General features: G+C 40.1%; 1 long non-coding RNA gene across 1 annotated transcript in view; it reads left to right on the top strand.

Moving 5' to 3' along the window:
- Positions 1 to 8,276, top strand: part of LOC111651494 (uncharacterized) — a 36,763-nt gene extending 28,487 nt beyond the window's left edge. The window contains exons 2-3 of the long non-coding RNA XR_002760517.2: positions 6,114 to 6,262; positions 8,238 to 8,276. This is a non-coding gene — a long non-coding RNA (uncharacterized LOC111651494). The remainder of the gene's footprint in view (positions 1 to 6,113; positions 6,263 to 8,237) is intronic.
- Positions 8,277 to 14,908: the final 6,632 nt, after the last annotated feature.

Genomic DNA, 14,908 nt, shown 5'->3' with positions numbered 1-14,908 from the left:
TGCTTAGCGACAGGGGGGCCTGTGCAGCACAAAGCGTGCAGGGAGCATCTTTTTCTGCAGGTGTTGTGCGTGTTTTGGGGTTACTGCTTTATCTGCTGTGTAAAAAGCTTGGATAGCCTATGTCTGTATCTTTTTATTTAATTGAATCCTTCTGTGGTTCTTCTGGGAGATATAAACCTGTTTATCCGTAGCCAACTACAGTCTCATTTTCCACACAGATACAGAACAGGAGGAGTGCCTGTTTCAGAGCTGAGGTTCAGGAGACACACCGGCTGTCCATGGCTCATTTTGGAATCCAAATCAATGATTTTGTCATAAATAATTCATAAGTTTGACTTAGAGCATCACTACTGCTTTGTGGTAAAATAACACTGATTCAGCATAAAAATGAAATGGATCACAGCTTGTGTGTCATCCTGATTTATGTAAAAATACAATATTTAGTGATATCAGCTGTCTGATCTCAGCAGATGTGAGGAGGTTTGTGCTGCTTCTATTTCCTGCTTTCCGTTTAAGAGAAAATCATGTCAAACTACATTTCTGAAGTGAGCATTTGATAGCAAACCTCATACACTTTGGCTTTTTCAACTGAGCAGAATCTGTTATAAAGAAACATGTTATAAAACTAGAGAAAGTATATGTGACACTGAGGCAGATATCAACTTCTAAAAATAGACTTTGGCAGCATGAAAGAGAGAGAAATGTGTCTGGTAAACTGGCTTCAAATGTGCTTACTCTCTGAATTCCTGTTGGAAAAATTAAGTGATCAAACTCCCCCGTCAGTGGAAGTGGTTTTTGCTGGGTAGCTGTGAGGGATGTTTGTCTATAGTTTCATGAATGTGAATCAGAAGGACAGCAACTCTCAGTAGGCTCTGGATAAATAGCGCTAAAGAGATTGAGCAGTAATGCCCCTTAAACCAGACTAAGTCACTGCTGCCTCTTACGGATGATGTCAGACCCAATGTCTCACTGTTTCATCTTAATTTAATCTGGATCAATATTCCTCTCCCGGTCTTGCTTGTTTTTCTGGCATCAGCATTATGTGGTGTCACTAAATCTTATTTGCTATATCAAAAAATGTGTGCTTTTAGGATGAGTAGCCATCATCTCTCATATCTTGGTATTTAAGGAAGTGTTTGACATTTTGGGAAATACACTGTCTGCTAAATATGAAGCTCTAGCCAACAGCAGTAGAACAAACACTGGAAACAGGAAGAAACAGTTAGCCAGGCTCTCTCCAAAGGTAACAAAATCTGCCAATATATTTACCATATAGTTATGAGAGTGGTATCAATCTTCTCATCTAACTCGTTGGAAAAAAGTGAATAAGCATCTTTCCCAAGGTGTTGAACTATTCGTTTAATAAACGGTATATCACAATATGATATTCAGGTGTTGAAAATGAGGTGGCATTTTACTGCTACAGAAATCATTGTGGGAGAAATTAAATATGCTACTTGTTTTTTTTCATTTAATTCAGAAAACAAAGTAATTCATAATATTTCATAATATTACTTTTAAAATCCCACAGATCGATAAAAACAATCAGCAGTAAATGATTAAAAGTGAATATATTGTCCAGCCAAACAGTTGATAAAATATTTCACATAATATGAGAAACCAACAACACTCGGGCTGCTGCTGACATTTATTTCCATTATTGATTATTCTATTTCATTATCGATTTTTTTTTTTTTTTATGCCCCTGCACCAGTGACAGCCGTGGCCGGAGGCATCATGTTTTTGGGTTCCCCATCCACTTGCTCCATTCCCATCCCATGAATGCCATATCTCAGTAACGCCTTTCTTTTCTCCAAATTTGGTAAAAAATGTTCACTTGGACTTGGGTTAAAGGTCAAGGTCACTCTCTCCTCACAATCACATTTTTGGCCCCTTGAATGTGACATCTGAAGACCGCCAAACGTTCACTTGGACTCTGCACAAATTAGATTTTGGGGGTCAACGTCAAAGGTCAAGGTCACGGTGATCTCATATTCTTGTGAACATGATACCTCAGGAACGCCCAGAGGGAATTTCATTACATCTGGCACAAACATCCACTTGGACTCAGGGATGAACTGATTAGAATTTGGTGGTCAGAGGTCAAAGGTCAAGATCATGGTGACCTTTTTTAGCCACAATTCAATAAGTCATATACTGATTATGACACTATTTAACACAGTTGTCTAATAGGATAAAATGATGAAGTGATGACATTTTAATTCACTGAGGTCATAATGTTAAAAAAAACAAACACTTATGGCCATTATTAAATGCTGTAAACCAGGAAGGGGAGATTGTGACTATATTGCCTTCAACTTGATTTGTTTGCGTAGGCATACAACTGTGAGGCATCTTGATTAGTCAATTGTTATGTCTATGTAATGTGGGAAAATAGTTAAAATGGTTTTTCCAGTGCTCAGGGTGTTCAGGTTGCTTGTTTTATTCAACAAGATATTCACTTTACAATAATATAAAACAGAGAAAAGCAGAAAATCCTCACAGGAACTGGAATCAGATAATGTTTGGCATTTTTACTCAGTAAATAACTGAAGCAATACATTGATTATCAAGACAGATGAAGATACATTTTCAGTCGATCGACTAATCAATAAGTAGACTGATTGTTTCAGCTCTTAACAGCTCTGCCCGTCTTTACTACATGATAGAAATGTTTGCATCCCCCTGGAATTCAGACATGATGTGGATGCTGCTGTAGCTGGCACGACGTCTAAGAAGTGCTCATTTTTCCTTCTCCAACTGATTAAGACCAATCCAGTGTTAACCCCATCTTGGATTCCCTTCACAGGATTACAGCAAATCTGTTGTTAATGACCGATCGTGGTCGCTCTGTTGATTGTGTTTGTGTGTAAAGGGTGATGGTGGTGGTAGGGGGGGGTGGGGTTGTTGGAGCAACATCTTGTTTTTGAAGCCTACTGCCACTCTGACCCCTCCATCATCCCCTCCTCCACCCTACCCTCTTTTCCCTTGGTTCCTCCTCCCCCACATCGATGGATCTGCCCCAGCTGATAGGGAAAGACATATTTCTGTAAAGTTCCCCACTTGATTATGCAGCTCGCATCAGCTCAAGCACAGAAAAGGAGGGGTTTTTACTCACTTTCGCTGAGCCCATAAGGCCCTTAGGGGGTTATGGGGTCATGATAAAAAGCACAGATGACAGTATTGGTCATCAGAGTGCAACAGTAAAATCCCCAAATCTGCCCCCAGCAGCCTCCGCTCGATGTAATATGATTTCTGATTTCGGAGTAATGAGGTTGAGAATTCTAATGGGAGTAATGGGAGAGAGAGAAAGAGATTGAAATTCAGCCAGCAAAATGAAGCTGGGAGAGGAAAAAAAAACCTTGACAAGGAAAACCACAAAAATCAAACCACAAGCAGTAATAGCTCTGGCAACATCCAGGGTGTGATTTATGGCGGAGAAGAAATGGCCTTGTTTGAGGGCTGTCATGTCTGGGCCTTGTGATTTACTGTGATGACTGGAGCGCTCTCATCACATGCATTCTGGCTGCTAAGATAGGACAGGAGAGGTAGGAGGCCCCATTAATACTGATTATAAGAGCATGCTGCCTTTCTGTGTGGTGCCGGTCTGATGGTTTCTTACAGTATATCAATTCAATGACACTTCTAAATGGGATAGATGGGATTGGTCCTTTCACAATGTACTGTGACGCTATAATGAGGCTCCTTGTCGTTTCCCCTAATCTCCTAAGTGCATCTATTAAGATCATTTATGATTTATGAGTTACAGAAATTATACTTACTGTAAAAATGTAGCTGCAGAGTGAAGTAGTGAATGAGAGGGAAAGATTCTTAATAAACTTATTTTTTTATCTCTTTGTCTGAAGACAGCAAGAGATGAATGTCTTTAATAGATGAGAACAGCACCCTAGGTCTCCGTTCCACAACAGCGGTGTTGTTCCAGATTAAAATGAGTGTTTGCATAGTTTCATTGCCGGTCACAAAAGGCCCCCCGCAGCACACAAACTGCTCCTTTTGAAAGGTGTTGCTAGGATACAGGCCAGCGTGAAAATGAAATCTCCTCTGTACTGCTTCCCTGCAGCTGTACAGCTCGGACATTATGTCCAACTTATTGTGTGTGTGGTATAGTTGAACAGTAATTCTTCCCCGTTTTTCTTAATTCGTTTTTGTCTGGCAGTGTTTGCATGTTTATTCTTAAATGTGATTTTGTTTGCGTCATGCAAAGCTGGAAAATTACACCGACTCTCTTCTATCATCCATTCAGACTCCATTTGTCTGGAGACTGTGAGATCTCAATCCTGCTGTCACACCTCCGAGTCTCCGCCAGCTGACACCTCAGGCTGTGCACAAAGAATCAATAGTATCTGCCTCATGTTCAATTACACTCTAATCAACACACCAGGCGAGCACAACTTGGGAATGAATGGACAGGTTTGCTTGAATGTATGAGGTGTTCCATTTGGTTGTGAGTTTGACAGTGCGCTGGTCAACACACACTGAAAAGACATTAAGAGTAAAATTGACTTATTCTGACAGAAATATGGTGTAAATTAGAGATTTGTTTTACAGTATTTCTTCTCCAGCTCTTAATATGTCAAGAGACTTGATTTTGATGCTAAGAATTTGCTCTGTTACCTGCACGGTGACATATTTCCCATATAATTTCCCTGAAGGTTCTTTCTTTTGGCGTAATACTTAATTAAATGATTAGCTGGGGAATAAATTACTTCTGAGCATCACTCAAAAGTCCTTGGTCCATCTAAGAGAGAGACCTTCATCTGGCCACATTAGTATTCTTTCACTGTTTTTGGGGCGAGATTGTTTCAGAATCTCCTATTACTATAAGCTGAAATTATAAAACAATTATCTTCTAGACCTGTCTCAGTCTGAGGATATTTGCCTCTGTAATGGGGGGCATGCTTTGTTTTATAAATCAGATTATTCAGAACACATGAAACATTTTCAGTCTGATCTGATTTAGAATATCAATTATATGGAGAATATTCTCCACCATTATGGAGAAATGATCTTTGTCTCCTCTTCTTGTCTCTGTCAGCACAGTGTGCGTCCACACTCAGACAGCTGGTGCTTTTCATATTGTGTTACTGGGCATGAGGCTGATAGCCAGTGTTGCGCTGGTGGTTCCTGGTGTGGTGTTAACATCATGGGAACAGTGAGTGAGCATCAAATTGCCTGCTTGACTAAACCAATACACGGGATTTCTTCTGGCAACTGTCCAAATGTCAATCATCAGGTGGCAACCAATCAAAGAGCTTGTGCCTTGGAGGCTGGCAGGAAGCAGAGACACGGCTAAGTTGCTGCAGCGCTGTGCATTTTGGTTGGTGAAGCTTGTCCTAGGCTACGACACAGGTTGATCCTGATACAGTTTACATACACAGTTAGCCTTCCATATGAGACAGATGTCTCCTTTAATGGATAGTGCCATTAAGACAATCCTGAGATGATTAGATATTCCATTAGTCTGTAAACAAAAAATGAATCAACAATGTTTTTGAGAGTAAATTGTTTGAAGCAAGTATAAAGAAGATATATTCTGTTTGCATCCTCTCAAATATGACGCCTTGCGGTTTTATTCTGTTTTCTATGAATTTACAAATTGACTATTAAAGTAAATTTACAACAGAAAAAACAGTAAAAACTTTAAAAATGTTGTTAGAAACTCAACTTTCACACAATGTTTTTTTTTTTTTACTAGCTTTGCACATTTTACAAACAGCCAATTGATCATTCAATTGAAAAAAGATTAGTCAGTAATGAAAATTATTATTATTTGCAGCCCTGCACACACACAGATTGTAACTGCTGGTTTTACAATAGGAATGTACTGTATTCGGGTTAGGGTAAGGGGTCCCTGCCTTGCTCCCTGATTTTTATTTATCTCATACAATAAATATTGGTTTGTTGGATAAAAAAATGGTCAACAGCCTCTTTTGCACTGCCAGTTTATATATTTTGTTACTGTGGTAAATTCTCTGAATTGCAGTGGAGGTTTTATCATATTAATGTATATTCAAAGTTTTAGCTGACATCTTTTTCTGTAAGATTTTTTTTTTTCTTCATGTGACAATCTCTCTCTCTTCCTGTTTTCTTAGGTCTCTTTAAGGAAATCCAGGCTAATGTCCTGCTAATGTTCCATCAGCCGAGCTTCTAGCTGTAACCCCACCAGGTGGTTCTTACATCAGCATCATGTTGCACCTCACCCTGCTCCTCCATCTCCTGGTCCTCTCACTCTCCCCTGCAGGTCAGTAGCACATCAGCTACATTCATTCTGTATCACTGCTGTTGGATGAAAGCATCACATGTATAAAATCATTCTTTACATTCAGTCATGCTACTTACATATAACTGTTGAATGTTTTTATGACTGTATGAGTTATTACATTTTTCAACTCAGTGCTTGAAATAAAAAACATGTAAATAACAAATTTGTACTTATTTGGCACCAGTGCTACATAAAATGTTGTAATTAGTTCAGCAGTGGGAACACTTTGCTCTCTGAGAATTTGCTTTTCAAACATTGGCAGTGAACAGCACTGAGAATTCAAAGGGACATTGCTCATTTAACTCGACTGTTTTACTTGTATGCTCTTTATCTTCATCAAGTATAACGATTCAAAAATCCAGTTCGCAAAGATTCATTTGGCACTAACAGTCTGTGCAATGTGTCTGCAATACAGCGACTACACAAATAGAGAAATTTTGATTGGTGGCTCCAACTACGACGCATGAAAAACAAACAGGTGGCAGACAACTCGGATAGTAAAATATTAATCAAAACTGGATTGCCAATGGACTCGTGAATGGGGAGTAGGAAAGACAAAGTGTCAAAAAGCTGCTAATCACCAGCTCACAAGAACATAGTGAATATAATGACGTTAGAAGTGATTTGTGCCTCAAGGATTAAAGTAGAAATCTGTTTTTATTGACTACAGTAAAAATGTGTTTCAATGTCAGGAGTAAATGCAAACTAGCTAAATCAGGACTCGATGAAAGATATTAGATACGTACCAGGTCCAGCTGTAAAATTGTAGGAAAAGCGGCAAAGATAACATATATCTGACAAACCAGGCTGGGCAATCATGCGCTTGGAGGTCCTTGAGTTTGCAGGTTTTCATTTGGTTTTTTTGTGATCTCGTTGTGCAATCATCTGTGTTGGAAACAAAGGAAAGTGGACAGAAAACAGCAGGCCTGAAAATGACCTGTCTAAAAAAGATACGACCTCCGCTGTGTTCCCGTACCTGGGGCTGTTCACACTTGTTTCAGACTAGATTTCACATGAACCAAAAAAAAAATGAGAGCTGGGATTGGGAATTCTGGCTTCTCACCACATCCTTCTCAAACAGACTTTGAGACCGAGGAGATTTATCTTCCTTTCTCTCTTTTGTTTTTTTTCATATGGGAAGGTACTTGTAGCTTCGCAGCTTAGATTTTGGCAGCACTGCAGCTAAAGCTCAGAATATCCTGTTGGAAATGCTCTCACATACAGCTACAGAGAAGGAATGGGCAGATAAACATACATCAACAGCACATATACGGTCGCACAGCTCACACAGGGCTGAACTCTGTATGGCTGCTCTATCTAAACAGACAGCAGCCAACCAGCAGACTCAGGGTGTTATTGTGGGTAGAGAACATTGGCTTGACATTTTTGTTTAGCCCCAACAAGAATAAAGTTTGATGGCTAATGTGACATTAATGTTTTGACAGCAGAGCAAAAGTCAAGCACACACTACTACAACTAAAGCATAGAGTGTGTGTGGTTCAGCCAGGCCATGGTAATTCTTAGACAGAGAGTATTTAACAGTCATAGTTATTGTTTAATCATCTGGCTGGTATGACTGTCTTCTCCATTCTCTAAATGCACCATAAGTTATTAAACCCTCAAGGCCAACCACAAAAGTTTTTTAGTTTAGTATTGTATTGTGAAGGACAGGATGTCGTGGATTTCACAGTAAAGGTAGTCTTTCGTTCCAAAAAGCTGGCTTTCCAGCCATTCATCACATTCTCAGCAGCAAAAATGGCATTCTATCAAAAATCCTGCCCCTCACTGAAGAGACTTCATAATGGTGAATAAAAGGTTTTGATCAGTTTTTTTGTTGTATCCTGTGAGAAGTGAGAGGAATTCACCTGTAGTCAAGAACACAGGAAGTAATTGAAATCAGGAGTCGTTTGCAGCGTTATGGTTGAAAATGCTGATATAATGTCCTTTCTTACAGATGCATCATTTCACGGGGAGGTGCCCGACTTTTACAGAGGTAAGGAAATGTAATGAAGAGCTTCCACCTTACATTCATGCATTTTTTAAAATCCATTCACGAGTGTAGAAAGTTTTAATGTCCAGAAATAATCATAAAATGTTACACCGGTGGTAATAAGGTTTCGAGGTTGAGGCTGACCAGGAGGTCACAGAGAGTGTTTAATAACTAGAAAGGTCAGTGGGTCGACACGCAATTTACTTTTATGAACATATTTATTCTAGCTGCTAATTCAAACCAAGACCACAAAATGTGAAATGTGAAAAATAGGATAGCAACAAAATTCAAAGACTCTCCGTTTGATTTATAGTCTTCAAACCAGAGACAAAGAAGCTGCACCTATTCAGTGGCAGGTTAATGAGCTCCAAGGCCACAAAGCCTTGGAGTTCATTGGAAGAAGCTGTGATTCATAGTCAAGGCTACACCACTAGATCTGTTTGAGAAGAATAAGGCCAGTGACTTTTGGTTGCTTATTATATTACTCTTTCAAAATCATTCTCACATCTGACCTGGCATAACTTTGCTGTGGAGTAACACTCCATTTTGCAACTTAGTTGTTTATTCATGTACATCATCACAGGGTTTTAGATTTCCTCAGAAAGACATCTGTTGCACAACTTTATTTTTGTTAAACATTTTAATCAGCTCCTGATGCTGTTCCTATAATTCTAGACAACCAAACATTGGGGAAAAACGTACGCACTACAATACATGCAATGCCTTGTCAAATAAAATACACCCCTCTAAAGAACAATGAAGCAAAGTTAATTTATAAAATATCAGAGAGATAATATGACATTGAAAAGTACACCTCCTCCTTAATCATTGAAGCTTTTCTACTCTGCTGTTAAACCCATGTACTGAACTACAAGGAAAACCAAAGAAAAAAGAATATCAGCTCCAAATGGGCTTCAGCTGCCCATTTCTGCTCAGTCCAGCCCCTGAGGTGGTAAAACTACAATAGTATCCGCCTGTCAGGATTTGTTAAGGGACATGCAGTGACAGACGGCTCCTCCTTTCCCCATGGTCTACAATAGGACACGACAAATGAAAATCTATCTGGAGGTCATGTTTCTTTCCACCGTTGCTATTTCTGGATTTCTCCTACTTGGAAATGTACATTAATGGGGACAGTCCAAGACATTGCACTGTACTGGGCAAAGGAATCCAGGATGGTCATTAAAGCCAGAATTACAGTTCCCATGCCTCATTGTGAGGTTGATAGATGGGACAGAGGAGGAAAAATAATGCACCGTATGGCTGTGTGATTGAGTCATACACTGAGTGAGTGAGTGTGAGTGTGTGTGTGTGTGTGTGTGTGTGTGTGTGTTTGTGTGCGTGTGTGTGTGTGTGTGTGTATGTGCATGCGCGTTTGTCCAATGGTAACACAATCCACAGCACCTCTAAAGCTCAGTAATTAACAAGTTCTGACTCAGTTGTTCAAAAATCGTGTATAAACAACAAGTAGGGGTTTTACAGTGGGTTATGTGCCAAACAAATTTTTGGCGTGGCATCACTGTATGGTTGCCAGGAAACCAGCTGAGACTCAAGGAAGTCTTTGTGCCAGGCCAAGTAGTAGTCCAGAAATAGTCCATATTGATCTTTTCATCTAACCACTGGCAAGAAAGTGAGTAAATGTATTTCCCAAAATGTCCTACTGTTCCTTTAAGTCAAGTGTCTGGCAAAAGGAAAATAAATGCTCCAAGCTCAAGCTCAAATCAAAAAGCAGATCTCTGTTCATAAGTTTAAATATTTTACTATGTGTGTTTATTTAATTTTTGTATTATCTGCATGAGATTTGTCCCATGGAGGCAGCTGTCAGCAAGGGATAAATGGAAAAAATAAGGCTTGCTGATTCGTTGCTTGGGAACAAGCTGCATTCAGGTTGAATTGTTGGTGGAACCAGTAATGACAAGAGTTTTTTTTTGTGGTTGTCTCTCTTTTTTCTTTTCTTCTGTTTACTTCCCATTCATTCCCCTTTCTTCTCCATGAAGCATCAACAGCAGATGATTTTCACAGCCTGTGTGCCTGTGTGGACTGTCACCTCCTGGACATGTTGACATTATCTCCACTTGTCTGCAGGAACAACACAGCAGGATGTTGCTTGGGCTCTGCTGATTGCTTTTGATGATGCACACATCAGTGTGATACACTAGACTACACTGTTTAAGGTCACTCAACACTGAAACATGTGAGACTGTGCTGCTTATGCTTTATAATTTTGAACTCTTTGTCAAACTTGGACAAAGATGAAGGCGCAGTCATAGGAGGAGGCAGTCGATACCAAGCTCCTCAAAGGTCAGAACATTGTGTAGGCTGCATTCCAGCTGGGACACACTGCAGAATCCCTCTTTTTTCTTACAAGCGAACTGCTTATCATTAAGCGCATAGCAATGTTAATGTCCATCACACTATCTGTCTCTTTAGTACCAGTCAGTCCCTGTAGCCTTTAATGGTCTGCATTAAAAAAGTGTCGAAATGTCAATAGCCACCATCTCTCAGCTGCTCAGCCCGACGTTCAGTGCGTTTCAAACACTGATCTAAAAAGCTAAGACCTAATCTAAGATCTAAGACGTTAACTAAGCAGATTGTGTATCTTTCATGATGTATCTCGTGTGTCTTGGTCAAACACAGTTGTCAGTGTCATGCTAAAATTGCGTTTCTTCTGTCAGTTACATTATTTTTGTCATTTAGTCACGAGGGACCACCAACTCAGTCCATAGTTCCACAGCAATTCCTGGCCCTGCATTACCTCGGTGTATCCCTATCCATAAACTGCTTCCACTTCAGTCCCCAGGCATGGCTTGTGGGCTTGTGAGCACGTGTGTGTTGGTTTGAGCGCCTGCCTTGCAGTGCATTTATGGTTTTCGATGCTTCAGTGATTAGAACACACAGCAGCAGAGAAGTGAATAATGCTGCAGAAGTGGTTCTTTGGACATTTTGATGCCTGTAATGTGGTGAAATGTGGATTGTATTGAATTGGATTCAAGTCAGGGGACATAGTTGGTCACGTTATCGTTTTCACTTTTCTCTTCCTTAAAAACTCATCAGATTTTTACAGTGTGTTTGGGATCATTGACATGTAGGAGGAATGTATTTGGCTACACAAACTTGCATTCATCGTGCTATCTAAAAAGGCCTTGTTCCCTACACCTTTTGCACACATGCAGCCCCACCTCCATGTTTCACAGCTGTCACTGTGCAGTCTCTGTGGTAGTCCTGGCCAGGTCCACGCCAAGCATGCTGGACCCCATCAGGTTTCATCTGACCAAGAATGTGCTGCCAATATTTATCACGCTTCTTTTCATGTTCTTTGGCAGTTCTTGCAGTTTTGTGCTGCTTTGTGAATAATGGTTTTCTTCTCGGATGCCGTGTATAGAGGTTAATTACATACAGTGTCCTTCGCACTGTCTGAAACACCAATTTCCTTTGTTAGTGATATTGCACAGGGGTGTACTCACTTTTGTAATGTATGTCATAGATTGTGAAAACCTAATATGTCCTGTTTGAATATCTCTGTTCCAGCTGCCATTTCAGAGAATGATTCTCTTTGATATCCCTTGTTATAACACAGCTGGCACCACACTGAGCATATACTGACAGACACAGCACATACTTCTGCAAATAACTGGGCTTGCAGTGAAACGTAATAATTTGATATTATTTATTTAATACAGAAAATTAAAAACATTACACTTTTTCACTCCAGGGACATTTTGTCTGTCATCATGCCTCATTGTGTGGCTCAGGGGCTTGTGGGTAATTATTGCTACACTGTGTTTGGCGCCTCCAGGAAACAATATGTTATCTGTCCCACTTGGACACTCTCTTGGTCATGCAAACAAACCATGCTGCAGATGTAGCTAAAACACACAGCTGTGTGCAAGGCTGAATTCATCACAGGGTTAAGTTCCTCTGGGATTTTGAGTAATTATGTGACTATTTAGATGTGAAACAAAAACACATCGTGAAAATATTGTATTTACAAAAAGGAAACTGCAACCTTTGAAATGGCTGGAAATGAAAAAGAAAGACATTTTAAAAGAAAAGAAATGAACAAGTAAGACAGATTGCAGATGTTGTATGTTTACTGGTATTATACAATTTCAAATGAACAAATCATTGTCATGCACCTAATATCTCAATGAATTATTGATGTCTCTGTATAAATTGAAGGTGGGGGAGAAAGCATGCTCCTAAAATAACAGCCTGTATGGTATTTCACATTCAAGTGACAGTCTAAACTTTAGTTGGTCTTGAGCTGAATAGAAATCTGTATTTGATAATGAAGTCCATCCTGAAGAAGATCACTTCCACCAGGCCCTGGAGACTGATGGCCTCTAGACTAACGTGTGCGTGTGTGTGTGTGTGTGTGTGTGTGTGTGTATGTGTGTGTGTGTGTGTGTGTGTGTGTGTGTGTATCTGTATCTGTGTGTCTTTCTTCCCCCTTTTGTACAGAGAGTAACTGTCCATCTTTCTTTCTTTGTGTTTTTGTACATGTGCATGGGAGGGGACACATCTACGTTGACTATTGTGTAAATAATTACTTGCCGGTTGAACAGGGCAACTCATTGTATCCACAGTCAAGTAGAGCCAAAACAGGAAACAGCAAAAGGATTTGAAGAAAAAGAAGCACCTGAGAGAGACACACACAGATTAGGACAGATAATAAAACTGCTAGTTAACTGAGAGTGGGAAGCTGTGAGGGAGAGAGTGATGACTCAAGTATTAGAGAAAAAAAGACTAAGAGTCCACTGTAGTCATGCTCGCAGCTCTGTGAGGCTGTTATTGTGTGCAGTGGTGCTTTGAGCTAAATGCTAGTCACCAGGCTAATATGCTCACAATGACATTGCAAACATACTGATATTTAGCAGGTATGATGTTGATCATGCTAACTATCCATACTCTGCACATTAAGATGCTAATGTTTGCTAATTAGCACTAAACACAAAGTACAGCAGGCGCTGATGGGAATGTCTATAGTTTTGCAGGTGTTTGGTCATAAACCAAAGTATTGGACATAATGAAACTTTGACCTGATGATGGCATTAGATGTAATGCGTAGTATCGGCTGTATTGTACAGCCGATACTACGTACCAGGAACTTGGAACCTTTGTTGCATGTCATGCCTCCCTCTCCTTTCTTGCTTGCTGTCTCCCTCTTCATGTCCAATTAAAGAAAAAATGCCAAAAGAATAATCTTAAAAAATAATAATACTAATTGTGGGAACGCTAAAGCTGTTACAATATATCATGAGGGGAACATAAATTCATGTAAATCCATGCAATACTTGTTGAGACATTTCACCAAAAATGTCAACCTCATGGTGCCACGAGAGCAGAAGTCAGGGAATCATCCATATCAGTAGGCTTTATCCTCTGGCAACCCTGAATGTCTGTACATAATTTCATGGCAAGCCATCCAATAGTTGTTTATACATTTCAATCTCAACCAAAGTGAAGCACCGTTGTCCTAGCCACTAGCATGGTTAACTAAAGAGTTACGAGAACCTTAGAAGAGAAGAGGGTGTGAAAGGAACGGTAAAGGAAGAGGAGCAAAGTGTGACTGCAGGATATAGGTTAGAGAGATGGAGAGGGGACAGAGGAAAGCCAGAGAGGGTTAGAGACAGATAGACTGAGAAAAAGTGAAAAGAGGCAGAGGGAATGTAAGAGGCCTTTGTGTGTCTCCAGGCAGTGGGCCTTATGTGGCCAGCTTTAACACTCCCCTCCACCATCTGTCACATCCCACATTACAGGGAATGGATAGGAACGGCACCAGCACTCATCCCTCCAAGTTAAATTCCAACTGCTATTTCAGCACAGCTCCAGAGCCTCAGTGACTCTCCTCCTCCAGCCCATCCCACATTTATATTTCATATTTACATGTAAAGCATTTTTTTGACACTCATGCGGAACAACTTAAGTCCAACAGTAGAATAGGGTCACTATATTCCCTTTACTCATCCTTGTGCGCCCGTTTGTTTCAGTTCCTCTTTGCTCTTTTTTCTTTCTCCCTTGTTCCCAGAACATAGTATCTCACTTAATTTGCCTTCCATCAGCCCCACAATGCCCCATTTATAGTATGTTTAATTCTCTCTCAGCCAGCAGTAATTCAGAGTCCTTGGGATTTGTATCAATGTCAAGCACTTGCACACGGTTGGCTGCTGGAGTGTGTGAGAGTGGGAGTGGATCCTGTCTCCTAACATCTTAATTGCTGCCTCCTGGTTGGCTATCTGGGATACTGCTAACGTGCTAGTGTGGCTGTAAATCTGTTTTCATAGTGGTAAGGATTACGAAACTTTTAATTCCTTAGCTTCCTGACAGCAGAGGCAGATAAATATGCAACTGGTTCAGTGACGATAAACTTGGTTGTCAGTTTTGGAGATTACTGTACATCGGTGTTTGACTGCTGGAATATATATGATTCTTGCTTTATTTTCTCATTCTGCAAAAATGTAGTAAATGTAAGTTATAAGAATATAGTTTCAGGTGACAGGACATTATGAGAATACAAGTCTTTTATGTAGGTTTGTAAAGGTTGCACACTGTCAGTATGACATTTTCAGAGTGAAGTGAATCCTAAGCGCCAATGCAGGCCCGCTTGGAAGGATGGAATAGGAGCAGGATGTTAC

This window comes from Seriola lalandi, unplaced genomic scaffold (assembly GCF_002814215.2).
Source record: "Seriola lalandi dorsalis isolate HSWRI2012SDOR001 ecotype SW California unplaced genomic scaffold, Sedor1 jcf7180002053683, whole genome shotgun sequence".
Classification (NCBI taxonomy): domain Eukaryota; kingdom Metazoa; phylum Chordata; class Actinopteri; order Carangiformes; family Carangidae; genus Seriola; species Seriola lalandi.
The sequence above is the reverse complement of the archived record's forward strand: the minus strand, read 5'-3'. Positions and strand labels throughout refer to the sequence as shown.